Source organism: Dipteris shenzhenensis, chromosome 26 (assembly GCF_047967505.1).
Source record: "Dipteris shenzhenensis isolate YYH24624 ecotype China chromosome 26, Dip_SZ_1.0, whole genome shotgun sequence".
Classification (NCBI taxonomy): domain Eukaryota; kingdom Viridiplantae; phylum Streptophyta; class Polypodiopsida; order Gleicheniales; family Dipteridaceae; genus Dipteris; species Dipteris shenzhenensis.
The window spans coordinates 24,692,875-24,707,286 of NC_141621.1; positions in this window are offsets into that span (position 1 = coordinate 24,692,875).

Here is a 14,412-nt window from a genome sequence, read left to right on the forward strand (position 1 = left end):
ACGGTGTTTGACGGCCACACGATACTCATTTGGATTTTCTTCCACCCGTCCACAAAACACGAGAATGTCAGCCATGCTTGGAAGATGGAAAAGAGAGAGGCAAGATGAGGCTTATTTATGGACAAACAATAGAAAGAGAAAGCTTGAACTGAAAATCGGGTGAAGATACATCCACAAAGCACACATAGGCAGGGTAGGGTGTGACTGGTGTATTGTGAAATACTACACGGGAAGAATCTTCAGCATAGAATAGCACATAGACAATCTTAAAAGGACCAACCCTCATGATATCACATCTATCTTTATAAGTGAGGGTTAGAGACACGGGGTTGCATGAGGTTGTTCATTAAGGCAAACAAGAATGCCATGATAAATGTCAACAGTTAGAGGGCTTGCACATCACCTTCAGCTTCTTCTAGTTCTTGTAGTCGCCATGCTATTTCTTCAAGGGGTGTGCGGTCTGGCATCCTTCTTTTGAGCAATGTCCTTGAGGACCTTTTTGATGATCTTCCGAAGTCGGTAAACTCATATCAAGTATGCCCAACACTTAGTTTCATGATGACCATAACCTTTGCATTCCTTATAAATGATCACCCTCCTTCATGGCTTGCAGCTTTGTTGGGGTGGTGCTTCTACTCACGTCATGCGTGATTGAAGTATAAGCTTCACATGCCAAGAAATCAACAACTAGATTTCGAGCTCGGGGGATATGCTCAATTTTTAGCTCTTCAAATTGGTTGCAAAGTTCCAATGCTTGTTGATGTCATGGAACCAAGCCTTTGCTCCACACCTTCCACCTTCCACTAACTTGTTCACACACTAGTTGAGAATCTCCTTGCACTTCAAGTTGCTTGACGTGATGTTCTTGTGCCTTTTGTAGCCCAAAAATGAGCACCGAGTACGCAGCTTGATTGCAAGTACTTGCAGGTGCAAACTTGCTATAACAATACTCCTCACCACCCAGTGAAGTGAGCTTCACACCCACACCAGTAGCCTTGGTCGAAGGTTTGTAAGCTCCATAAAATTGAAGGATCCAAGATGTCATCACACTAAGACTAAAATTCGGACATCCCAAGTTTCTCGGTAGTCTAAGATAGGTAGAAGGAGAGGGTGGGGAGAATTCAACACTTGCGCCAAACGTTCAGCACCAGATAAACTTGCAATCCTTTGTTGATAGTTTATCTTTAGACCAAAAAGAATTACAACTTGAAGCTCGAAATGAAGCACAAAAGGTTGATTAGGTACAAATGGATTCCTTGGTCAAAACATTACCAACCATAGCCGAGGCCTAGAAACCTTTGTAGTGAGATTGAGAATAAACCATTCAAGACAAGCTTTTCCATAGGAATTAACAAGCAGATGTGCCAAATCTCCCCCCACGCTTGGGGAGCATCCCACCCTTTGATGAAGGACACCCTTTTAATTACGTCCAAAGTAGCAAGTAGCTAGATCACCGCACAATGAGTAGAATTAAAATCAAAGTTCTCCCAGCGTATCAATAGTTCTTCACCTTGAACCAACCATAGTGTATCATCCCATCCATCATCTCCTTGAACAATGCACTAGACAATCAGCCATTGAAGGTCAGTATGAAGATCAAGAAAGAGATCTCATCGAGAAGTGACATAAATATTCACCCTCCTCGTGTGGTGTGCGTCCGTGAACTGGACTTGGAAAAGTTCTGAATCGGCGATCTAGCAGGAGATGTGAATAGAGCACATGAAATGAAGTACTTTTGCTTTTTACAGCAAGAGTAAACTCTCCACGGTTAGAGAGTTACAGTTTCCAAGATTTAAATATATAAACAAAAATAATTACATTTTCATCACTTCCAACTTGTTGGCCCAATGATAAGTCTCCCTTTTGTGAAGGGGGAGGTCTTGGGTTCAGATCTTACTCTTTAATAAAAAGAGATGAGAGGAGAGGAGAAGGAGAAGAGAAAGAGAAGAAGAGAAGAGAGAGGGGAGGCGCGAGATCTGCTGTTATAGTTTTGCAAAAACTCAGAAAAACTATTCGCGACCAGAAGATGCAGGAGCCCAAAAAACTGTCGCATGGGTGAACATAGTAGACATGCAAAGCAAGAAAATTGTCTGCAACCAGAAGACGCAGGAGCCTAGAAAACTATCGCGTGGGTGACGCGTGGGTGAACATAGTAGATGTGCGAATCAAATGCGCATGTAGGAACTCAGAAGGAGCACAGATGTTACAGTTCTACAGATGCAACCGGTACAAGCAGGAGATTTCCCGGCCAGAATACACATAGGAACCATGAGCACAAAGCAGGCAGACTGAAAGTGTAGAAGCAAGGAGGTTTTGCAGCCGTAGGGACAGGGAAGGTACACAGTTTGGAGGTGCAACAGTAGAGAACTATCCACGGAAGAGGCTGTAGAGCCGAAACCAGTCATAGGAGTAACAGGTTTTACACCACTAGCTGCGGAGATTTCGATCCCAGCAGCCACACCGTTTCTATTAGCCAGAAAAGAAATCAGGATTAGAGGCTAGAGGCTAAGCATGGCGACGCTCGAGGGCCATAGAGGAAAGGAGAACGTGAGGGTGAAACGTTATCATGGGAGGGGAAAAGGAATTAGAAGGGGAGGGAATGAAGAGGGAGACTATGACACAAGGGGAAAGGGAGAGGGGGAAGAGAAGCATGTACATGATGGGAGGAGGAATGTAAAGATGGAGACATCAAGGGAAGAGGACCATGCTTTATTTGAAAGGAAGGGAAGGGGAAATCAAAGTACTAGCTAGGTGGCTTTACAAGAATGAGCGTGTCCCATCAAGGAATAGCCCCCTCCTTTTATAGCCAAGAGAGGGGGTCTCTCCCAATAAATGCATCCTCCCACATGCATGGTGTGTGTGGAAAAGTCTCCCATGTGGGCTAGGCAGCTACGCACTCTCAATTGTGTGCGACAACCCTTTGCCTCATTTTTCCACATAAATCAAGCCCCATATCTCAAGTCTATGATACTCCCTTGGTCTCTTCCCAATTTAATAATATGTTCAAACCTCTAGGAGGACAAGTGGAGGGTTGGCACTAGGAATCTTGCCACCTCATCCTACTTTCCCCATTATTTAACTTGCTCTCTTGGACCTTCTATACCTCCCCCACATGGGCCTATCCTATACTCATCCTATATGGAGGGAATAACCCAATATAATATCCATCTCCACCTATTTTATATTACTTCTCCCATGGACTTTGAGCCATATCTCACTAAATGCAGCCTAGGTGGAGGGGTGGCACATAGAGGAGCCATGCCACCTTACATTTTATAATATTACTACCATGGATTATGTACATCACATCTTATGGGTTCTCTTATGTGGAAGGGTGGCACATGGTCATGCCCTGCCACCTCAACCCTGGGCCCTATGCACACCATATTTTATTATACTATTGCCACACATACAAACACACACACATATTAATGCCTTTTTCCTTAGACAAATTTATCCATAACAAAACACACACATACACACACACACACACACACTCTCTCTCTCTCTCTCTCTCTCTCTCTCTCTCTTCCACTTTCTTTGACACATAGCCACTTGCATGCCACAACAAAGGTTCACTCTTCCTTGTGATTTATTAAAACTCGTCTACACCTTGTTTCCCCCCCTCCCCCCTTCTCTCTCTTATTATTCCACCCCTTTTAAGTGCTATAACTTATAATTATTATTAGCATATTTAACTAGGTCCTCTTGCCCCTTTCACTTTTGTATGTGTTATATTTCTATTTACTATAATACTCTTCTGATATGATAATTTTGGTGGTTTTATTTTCTTGCATATAGAACTAATTTTGGTTGTCCATCGATGGTCATTATAGAGATAATAGACACTTATTATAGAGATAATAGATAGTTTTTTTGGCCTAAGAGATAATAGACACAAAAAATTTTGGCCTAAAGGACTGCCTAAGGATCAAATGGATAAGAAGTTTGGGGGAAGAGATAACCTACACTTATGGAGATGCTCATGCATACCTAGGTTGGCAGCGGCGTGAGTTATGACACTTTTCGGTCATTCTCCTATTTAATGGAAAGAAACTAGTCCATGATTTCCCTCAAACAACTAGTTCCATTGCTTCTTTCCTTGCTTAGTCCCTCTGCCTCTTTGCTGTTGCTCCAGGAACTCCTATGTACTCAAAGCTCTCACCAACTCCCTCCCTTCCATTGTTTTGCATAAGTGCCTCCAAAGCATAGTGACTTCCCATCCATTCTTTCATATAGCGCCTCCAAAGCTTATCTATCTTGCTGGTACTTGTGCTACAGCAACTATACTTACCTACATCAAGCCACCTTTCCATTTTGTCATCGCGCCTCCATGCTGGTACTCAATCTTGGCTTTTTTGGCTCTTCGCTCTTAGCTCTCTTCCTTTTTGTGTGTGTATGTCTGCCTTTTTGCTCTTAGCTCTCTTCCTCGCGATCTCTTAGTCTTAAACTAAAGGTTCTCTCCTGCGATCTCTTAGTCTTGAACTGAAGGTTCTCCATCTTTTTATGTTCTCACCCGTGATCTCTTTCTCTTGGTATTTGGCTTGCCAACCCTCCTCTCGCCTTTTGCTCAGTACCTCTTAGCATTACATTCCTTAGCATTTCCCTTTGAATGAAAAGTGGCGTAACTCTCATTCACTCATTAAGCTACAGCTTGGTAGTTCCCTTGGGGATACTGTATCACCTTGTCATGACGATTCCCTTGTAAATTCAATGCTTCAAAGCTCCTCCTCACCTCCGATCCATAGTAATTGGTCTCCATACTGAGCTCATTTTCTACTGTCTTGTGGCAACATTTTTCCTCGTCTACACTGGTCTTCCCTCTTGTTGGCTCACCTAGACTTGGCTATGGCCCTCGTGTTGTGCCTCATGCTTTCTTCAAAATCCATTCTAGCTCTTGCAGCCTCCCCATACTTACCAAAATTCTATGTATGCATGGGCCGCTGCAGTGACGTATCGACCTTTTCCACACACAGTCACGTATAATTTTCCTTCATAACTTGTAATGGGTTATAGCGTTGGCTCTTTGGCTATGCCTCTTGGCTATAGGTTCTCTTATTGACCTTGCTTCTTACTCATGCACTATGCATGGTTTCGTCTTACGTAATTATATATATATATATAGATAAACACGTATTTGCTCATTCCTAACCCTTTAACTCCCCTTTAACCCCCCTCAGAGCCATTAATTCTATCCTTATATATATATATATATTTATAGTCTTTATTATCTTTTAGACACTGTTCACAAGTAATTCTTTCATTTTTTATGCTTACTTGTTTTTAGTAACACTATTTTCTACCTTTTGTTGTTGTTTGTTTTGCTAATTATGTCAAACAATTTATTTGGTTATTGATATGTTTCTTTTGACCTATTTCTCCCCCTTTCTATAACCAAAACCCTGTTCTTTAGTTTTTTATTCTTAAGAGGTTAATTAAATGATAGAATCTTAATTTATGGCATTCATCTAACTATTGTTGGTTTAAAACTTGGATTATTCAAAGTTGCTTCATATTGTTTTCTTATGTTAGGTCTCTCTTTTCCCCCCCCTTTTTTTAGGTTCTCTCTAGCCCTTTTTATGCTCTCTTACCCTCTCCTTATATAAACATATGACCTTTTAATTGCTTGATTTTTAGTACTTCTTAGGAGTTCATTCATTTTTTGAGGAATTATTTAACCAGTTTATTAGTTTCTTTTGTCATGCAAGTTTTGTAATGTATTTGTTTCTTTTGTCATGCAAGTTTTGTAATGTATTTGTAAATTATTTCTCTTCTAGTTCTTAAGTGACTATAGCTAAAACTTTTATTCCCCTCACATCCTTTTGGTTTTAGACTTAGTCGCTTAGGTCTTTTTTCTCTTTGGTGTATCACCCATTTTAATTGTTGTGATGGTTTAACCTAAGGGTTTGGATTACATACCTTTTGATGGTTTTTTTTGGGTGGGGATTAATCCCCTTATTGTCTCACACACTTTAGTCATGGATGTATCCCTTTTATGCTAGATTTGTGGCACCAATGGTACTTATGGCATGGTATTTTCAAAAATTTACTTGTGAATCTAGACGGTTGTCTATGTTCCTAGGTAAAGCAATAACATGCCAAGGATTATAGTCATTACCTATCTACCCAATTGAGACCATGATGTTCTAACACCTAGTTTTTCTTGTATGGTGGCAAGTAAGTGAACCCTAACCTGGGAGCTTGAACTACCGGATGGATTCTATACTTTTATAAACCTATCTTGGTCAACTATAATCCCTTCAAAATAAAATCATATCTAATTTCTTTTAAATGTTTAAATCTCCATATTTGAATTATTTTTCAATTTTTAATTGTTTAGTCTAAGGCCAATCTATGACTGAATCGATTGTATGGTTCAATTATTGAGGGGATAATGAATTCTAAACACACACACACACACACACACACACACACATGGATTATTTCCTAACTATGAATTATTCTTTTATGTACCCCCGTGAAATCTTTCCTTTACATTTTCTTTTTAACCACTGTTATGGATAAATTTGACCAAGGTAAAAGGTATAAATATGTGTGTGTGCTTGTATGTGTGGCAATAATATAATACAATATGATGTGCATAGGGCCTAGGGTTGAGGTGGTAGCGCATGACCATGTGCCACCCTTCCATGTAAGAGGACCCATAAGGTGTATTGTACATAATCCATGGTAGTAATATTATAAAATGTTAAGGTGGCATGGTTCCTCCATGTGCCACCCCTCCACCTAGGTAGTCCCATCCTCCATATGCCACCCCTCCACCTAGGCGGTCCCATGCCTGCATTTAGTGAGACATGGCCCAAGGACCATGGGAAAAGTAGTATAAAATAGGTGGAGATGGATATTATATTGTATTATTCCCTCCATGTAGGATAGGCCCATGTGGGGGCGTGTAGATAGTCCAAGAGTGCAAATTAAATAATGGGGAAAGTAGGATGAGGTGGCAAGACTCCTTGTGCCAACCCTCCACTTGTCCTCCTAGATGTTTGAACGTATTATAAAATTAGGGAGAGACCAAGGGAGTATCATAGACTTGAGATATGGGGCTTGATTTATGTGGAAAAATGAGGCAAAGGGTTGTCACATACAATTGAGAGTGCCTACCCACCTAGCCCACATGGGAGATTCCTTCACACACACCATGCATGTGGGAGGATGCATTTATTGGGAGAGATCCCTCTCTTGGCTATAAAAGGAGGGGGCTATTCCTTGATGGGACACGCTCATTCTTGTAAGTACTTTGATTTCCCCCATCCTTCCTTTCAAATAAAGCATGACTCTCTTCCCTTGATGTCTCTATCTCTACATTCCACCTCCCATCATGTACATGCTCCTCTTCCCCCTCTCCCTTCCCCCTCGTGCCATAGTCCCCCTCTTCATTCCCCCCCCTCTTAATCCCTTTTCCCCACTCATGTTAACGCTTCTCCCCTCACATTCCCTTTTCCTCTATGGCCCTTGAGCGTCGCCGTACCTAGCGTCAAGCCTCATGCCATGATTTCTTTTCTAGTTAATAGAATTGGTGTGGCTGCTGGGATACGAAGTCTCCACGGCTAGTGGCATACAATTCGTCCATCGACATCTATTACTCCTACGACTATGTGCAGTTCTGTGGCATCTTCAATGCATGGTTCTTTGTTTTTGCGCTTCCAATCTGTGACATCTGCTCCTAGTTTCCTGTCCTTGCGGTTGCAAAACTTCTCTGTTTCTGTGTGTCTTCTAGTTGTGGGTGCATTTGCACGTCTTTTGGTCGTGGCCTCTGCACGTCGAGCTATGCGTCTTTTGGTCACAATCCCTGCAGGTTTCCTATGTGCGCCATGCGTCTTTGGGTCATGGCCCGTGGTCTCTATGCATTTTCAAAAAAAAAATTCTGTACACCTACACTCTTCTTGTCCTTCTCTTTCTCTTCTCCTCTCCTCTCCTTTTATTAAGGAGTGGGAATTGAATCCAAGACCTCCCCATTCACAAATTAAAGTATTACCAATGGGCTTGCAAATAGGAAGTGATGAAAATGTAATGATATTGCTTATATGTTGAAATCTCATGAATTGTAACTCTCTAACCGTGGGGAGTTTCCTCTTGCTATAAAAAACAAAAGTACTTCACTTCATGTGCTCTATTCATATCTCATATTAGATTGTAGATTTTAAATTTTTTTCAAGTATGCATGCCACACGAAGAGGGTGGATATTTATGTCACTTCTCGATGGGTTCAAGGATTTGGTGCTTGGTCCTCCGCTCATTATGGCTACCAATTGGCGAGATCTCTTCCTTGATCTTCATGTCGATCTTCAACAACTAATTGTACAATGCATTGCTCGAGGAGACGACGAGTGGGATGATATACCGTGGATGGTTCAAGATGAAGAACTAGTGATATATTGGAAGGGCTTTGATTTCAATTCTACTCATAGTGCGGTGATTGAGCTACTTGCTGCATCGGAGGTTATTAAAAGGGTGACATTCTTCCAAGGGTGGGATGATCCATAAGCTTGGGGTGAGATTTGACACATCTACTTGTTAATTCCTATGGATAAGCTCGGCTTGAATGATTTCTTCTCGACCTCACTACAAAGGTTTCTAGGGCTCAGCTATGGTTGGTGATGTTTCAACCAAGGAATCCCTTTGTACATAATCAACCCTTTGCACCACATTTTGAGCTTCATGTTGTAATTCTTTTTGGTTAAAAGATAAACTATCAATAAAGGATAGTGAGTTTGTTTGGTGCTGAAGGTTTTGGTCAAGTATTGAATTCTCCCCACCCTCTTCTCCACCATGGTAAGCAAGAGACTCCCACTTTTTGTTGGACTTCCATAGTTGTTTTTTTGATAATGTATGCACCTGGGAATATCTTCCTCTTCTAGTATCATTCTCAAATTATTTGAATTCCCTCTTATGTTCTTTTGTAAGGAGTGATTAGGGTTGGGACTCCCCATACACAAGAAGAATGATTCAAGAGATTGAATCGCTATGCCACATTCTCTCTTGCCTCTCTTTGTTGCATAAACACCACTATAGATCTTCAAATCTGATGAATATGCTCGCTCTAGAGTAACCTGCATGGCTTCTTTGTCTTGTTTATCAACAAAAATGACAATGTTGCAAATTGCCTCTTTGCTAATGGTGGTATATAGTATTCTATCAATGAAGTTATGGATATCATCACTAGAAACTTCATTATTGAAGAATAGATGTGGCTTGTCCCATGCTGACTCATTCTTGATGAAGTCATCTTCCGAAACTCCCCTGAAGTTCACAAGCTTTCCAAACTCTGACGTAACCTCTACATTGAATTGAAAGCTTTAGTGCATATCTATCGGCATCCTTATCTCGCTGATTAATCTTTCCACATATGCAACCACCTATTGTGGGATTTCTTTTCTCATGTAAGAGGTTACTATTTCTGACCCATCTTCATCCTTTTTAATCCACCTATTTTCCCATAGCTTTACCTTGGGTGTTGACAAGGAAGCTATATGCTTGACCACATTATAGTTAATGTTACAATGACTAAGTGGGATTTGTTTCTCTGATAGCAAATACTTAATGGCACTATGCTTGCATCACGCCTCACCTGTACATTGATGCATTCTTCCAAGCAGTGGTCTTTGTCTTTCTTTCCAAAAAACCATTCTTTCTTCAAAAGTTTTTGTGCTGCCATGGATGCATACTTGTCAGGTAAGTACTTTATAGGCCTCCACATCCTTGCCCTTAACTCCTTCTTATCCATTACCTTTGACTTTCCAGAGACAAACAAAGGAGCTTCATAAGTCAACTCTCCATGCTCACATGCAATGCACACTTCAAGCATCTCATTGAACACTTCAACAGGACGAAATATGATGGAAGTGTAGTCGGCATATCTGTCTCTCACCACCTTGAGGCTTGTCATATTTTCTTCTTGCTCTTGAATTCCCCTAGGCACAACTGCACTCAAAGAAGTATAGAAGTTTGTGAGTGTGTCGGCATCTGCTTTTGTGACCTTTCTCTTCAAATCAGGATTTGGAGAACCAAATGTTGTCCATACAACCCTTTCCTTCTGTAAGACCTCTGATGTTGAGGATATCTTATGCTTTCCATGGACATAATGATTAAGTCTTTATGACTCAATCAAATACTTGATCTCATGCTTGAATATACAGATGGTTGCAGGATAACAATGGAATGAAGTTATCTTTGCAAATTGTTCTGAAGTGAGTCTTTTGACCTCCTTTGCTTCTTTGGCGATCTGATTACAATCATGAGCCCAATGTTGACCATCAATGGGCTGGAATATACAATTAAGAAGAAATTCCTTCTTTGCTTCCTTTAACATATTCTCACCTTGTGCCTCTTGGCCTTGTTCATGTGGAATATTTGTAAGAGTGTCTTAAAGAATCGAGGGAAGGTTTCCTCGAAATGTGTAGGCCCTGTAAATGTAATTTGATCCAAAAAGCTATTTTTAATTGGACAAAACATTATTGGATGCAGGACCACGTTGCTTGCCAAGAATTTAGATACATACAAGTAAAGTACAATATACAACGCTTGATACAATAAATGTGGGAAATAGCCCAAAAGGCTTTACAAGGCTTCATATGGCAATAAATGTGACCAATAGCGGAGAGGGCTTTACAAAGTATTTTATAGCAATAAATGTGGGAAATAGCCTAGAAGGCTTTACAAGGCTTAAATATTTGTACAAATGTAGGAAAATTAGCCAATAAAGCTTTACAATGAAATAAAATGCCCTCTAGTGATAAAGATTCAATCTTCATGATGACATGTAATGTGTCCATCCATTGATTTGCCCTCTAGTAATAAAGCTTCAATCTTCATGATGACATGTAATCTGTCCATCCATTGATATCTGTGCACTGATACCCAACTGATGCAATCTACCCACTAAAGACTGTTCCACTGATATCCACTTATGCAATCCACTGATACTCGTTAAATAGATAATGGTCGAGTATATTACAAGGCGCTTCATATGGCAATAAATGTGAAAAATAGCCTAGAAGGCTTTACAAGGTTTTTTATGACAATAAATGAGCCTAAATATTTGTACAAATGCAATAAAAATAACCAATAAATATTTACAATGAAATAAAATGACCACTATAACCATCAAGCTCCAATATGCCCCATGACATGTAATCTGTCCACTGATAAATGTAATCTGTCCACTGATATCTGCTATCTGCTCATGCAATCTGCCCATTGATAAACTTCTTGGTAAATGGTAAAAGGTCTTATATAATAGCATGTTATGAGTGTGAAACCACATTTGAGCGAAGGGACTGACAACGATTAGGAACTAGTTAGAAAAATTTGAGCATGGCTTCGATTGGCAACTTGGAGAATTGTCTCTCCTCTAAGGCAATCTAATCTATGCTAAACCAACCGTCGAAGCGAAGAAAAGCAATAAATAATTTCTTTTTTTGTGTTCATTTTAATGTGCTAGGGTTTAAGAGGCTTAAATATGCAAAAGAAGGGGTTTTGATGTAGAGGCTAAACCTACATGTGAGAGAAATGAAGAGCAAGTATCTAAAGAAAAGTTAACATTTTTTAATTTAAAAGATGAATATATATAAAAATATTCTCACCTTCAAAACAAACCATAAATTCACTCTTTTATAAATTTTAAAAGTATAATGTAAAACATGTAAATATATAAAACTTTCTCTCTTTCCTGTGAATTCTCTCTCTCTCTCTCTCTCTCTCGACTCCTGATTCTCTCTATAACCATAGTCAAGACACCTCATTCTCTCTCTTAATCTCTCTCTCTCTCTATGATAACTCTTATGTCTTTCCCTCTCTCTCCTCATCTAACTCATTATCTCTCTTAGTTTATCTCAAGTCTCTCTTTCTCTCCCTCCCATGGCCGCTAGGATTTATCATTCTCTCTCTTCATCTCTCTCTCTGTCACCCTAGGATTTGTAATTATTTCTCTCTCTCTCTCCACCTCTCTCTCTAGAGATTTATTATTCTCTCTCTTGATCTCTCTCTAGGATTTGTAATTTTCTCTCTCTCTCCTCTTCTCTCTCTACCTAGGATTTATCATTCTCTCTCTTCATCTCTCTTTCTCTCTCTCTCTCTCTTACCCTCTCTACCTCCCTCCCTCTATCCTCTTGGCCGCTAGGATTTGTCATTCTTTCCCTCTCTATGTCTCTCTCTCTCTCTCTCTGAATTCTCTCTTAATCTCTTCCTCCCTTCCCCCCTCCCTCCCTCCCTCTCTCCCTTTCTCTCTCTCGTTTGTCCCTCTTCTCACTCTTAATCTCTCTTTCTCTCCCTCCCCTCTTCTCTCTCATTTCTCATTCTCTCTCTCTCTCTGTCCCTCCCTCCCTCCCTTGGCGGCCATGGCTACCAGAAGTCTCTCTCTCTCTCTCTCTCTCTCTCTACCTCCCTCTCTTGGTAGCCATGGCTACTAGAAGTTTCATTCTCTCTCTCTCCCTCTCTCTCTCTTTCACTCTCTCCCCCCCTCTCTCTCCCTAAGTCTGCCTCCTCTCTTCTCTCTCATTTCTCTCTCTCTCTCTCTCTCTCTCTCTCCCTCCCTACTCTCTCCCTCCCTCTGGCAGCCACGGTCGCCAGAAGTTTCATTCTCTCTCTCTCCCTCTCTCTCCCTCTCTCTCTTTCTCTCTCTCTCCCTCTCTCTCTTTCTCTCTCCCTCAGTCTCCCTCCTCTCTTCTCTCTCTCTCTCTCCCTCTCCCTCCCTACTCTCTCCCTCCCTCTAGCAGCCACGGCCGCCAGGAGACCCTGTTCTCTCTCTTAATCTCTCTCTCCCTCTCTCCTCTCTCTCTCTCTTTCCCTCCCTACTCTTCTCTCTCATTTAAGAAGCCCCTCTTCTCTCTTTGAATCTCTTGTCACTCTCCCTCTCTCTCTTTCCCTCCCTCCTCCCTACTCTTCTCTCTCATTTCTCATTCTCTCTCTCCTTTTGGCGGCCATGGCTGCTAAGAGCTCCTCTTCTCTCTCTTAATTTCTCTCTTTCCCTCTCTCCTCTCCACCAAAAGTTTCATTCTCTTAAACTTTTCTCTATCTCCCTCTCTCTCCCTCTCTCTCTCTCCCTCTCTCTCTTTCTCTCTCTCTCCCTTTCTCTCTCCCTCAGTCTCCCTCCTCTCTTCTCTCTCATTTTTCTCTCTCTCTCTCTCTCTCCCTCTCCCTCCCTACTCTCTCCCTCCCTCTAGCAGCCACGGTCGCCAGCAAACCCTCTTCTCTCTCTTAATCCTCTCTCCCTGTCTCCTCTCTCTCTTTCTTTCCCTCCCTACTCTTCTCTCTCATTTAAGGAGCCCCTCTTCTCTCTCTGAATCTCTCTCTCTCTCTCTCTCTCCCTCTCTCCTCTCTCTCTTTCTCTCCCTCCCTACTCTTCTCTCTCATTTCTCATTCTCTCTCTCCCTTTGGCGGCCACGGCTGCCAAGAGCCGCTCTTCTCTCTCTTAATTTCTCTCTTTCCCTCTCTCCTCTCTCTCTCCCTCCCTATTCTCTCTCATTTCTTATTTTCTCTCTCTCTCTCTCTCTCTCTCTCTCTCTCTCTCTCTCATTTCTCATTCTTTATCTCTCTCTCTCCCCCCTCCTCAGGAGCTCCCTCCCTACTCTCTACTCTCTACTCTCTAGCTCCCTCCCTACTCTCTACTCTCTCCTCTGGCGGCAAGGCTTTTCATTCTCTCTCTTTCTCTCCCTCCTCCCTCTTCTATCTCTTAATCTCTCTCTCTCCCTACTCTCTTTCACTCTCTCTTCCTCCCCTCATCTCTCTCTTAATCGCTCTCTCTCCCTCCTTCTCTTTCTTTCTTTCTTTCTTTCTTTCTCTCTCTCTCTCTCCCTCCCTCTCTCCTAATCTCCCTCCCTCTCTCTCCTTCTCTACCTCCCCTCTCCTCTTCTCTCTCTCTCTCTCTCTCTCTCTCTCTCTCTCTCTCTCTGTCTCTCGCTTTCTCTAACTTAAATTTCAATAAGAAACTAATTGAAATAGAACTCAAAAACTCAAATAAGAAAGTAATTTAAAAAGAATTATAATGCCTACTAAAAAAAACCCCCTCCTCTAGCTGCCATAGCCGCCAGGAGTTTTCATTCTCTCTCTTTTACTCTTTGCTCCTCTTCTTTCTCTTAATCTCTCTCCCTCTCTTCCTTGTCTTTCTCTTTTCTCTCTCTCTCTCTCTCCTACTTTCTCTCCCTCCTTTCTTTTCTCTCTTAATCTACTGCTCTGATCTCTCTCACACTCTCTCTATGTCTTCTCTCTCTCTCTAGCTCTCTCTTTCTCTCTCTATTAATTGAAATAGAACTGAAATACTTTAACAAGAAACTAATTGAAAAAGAATTGTAAGCAAAGAAAAAGAATTACAAGATGAATTGTAGAATTGCGAGTAAAGAAAAAGAATTGCAAGTACCTGGAAAAAGTGAAAAAAGTAAGGCTCCGCTTATC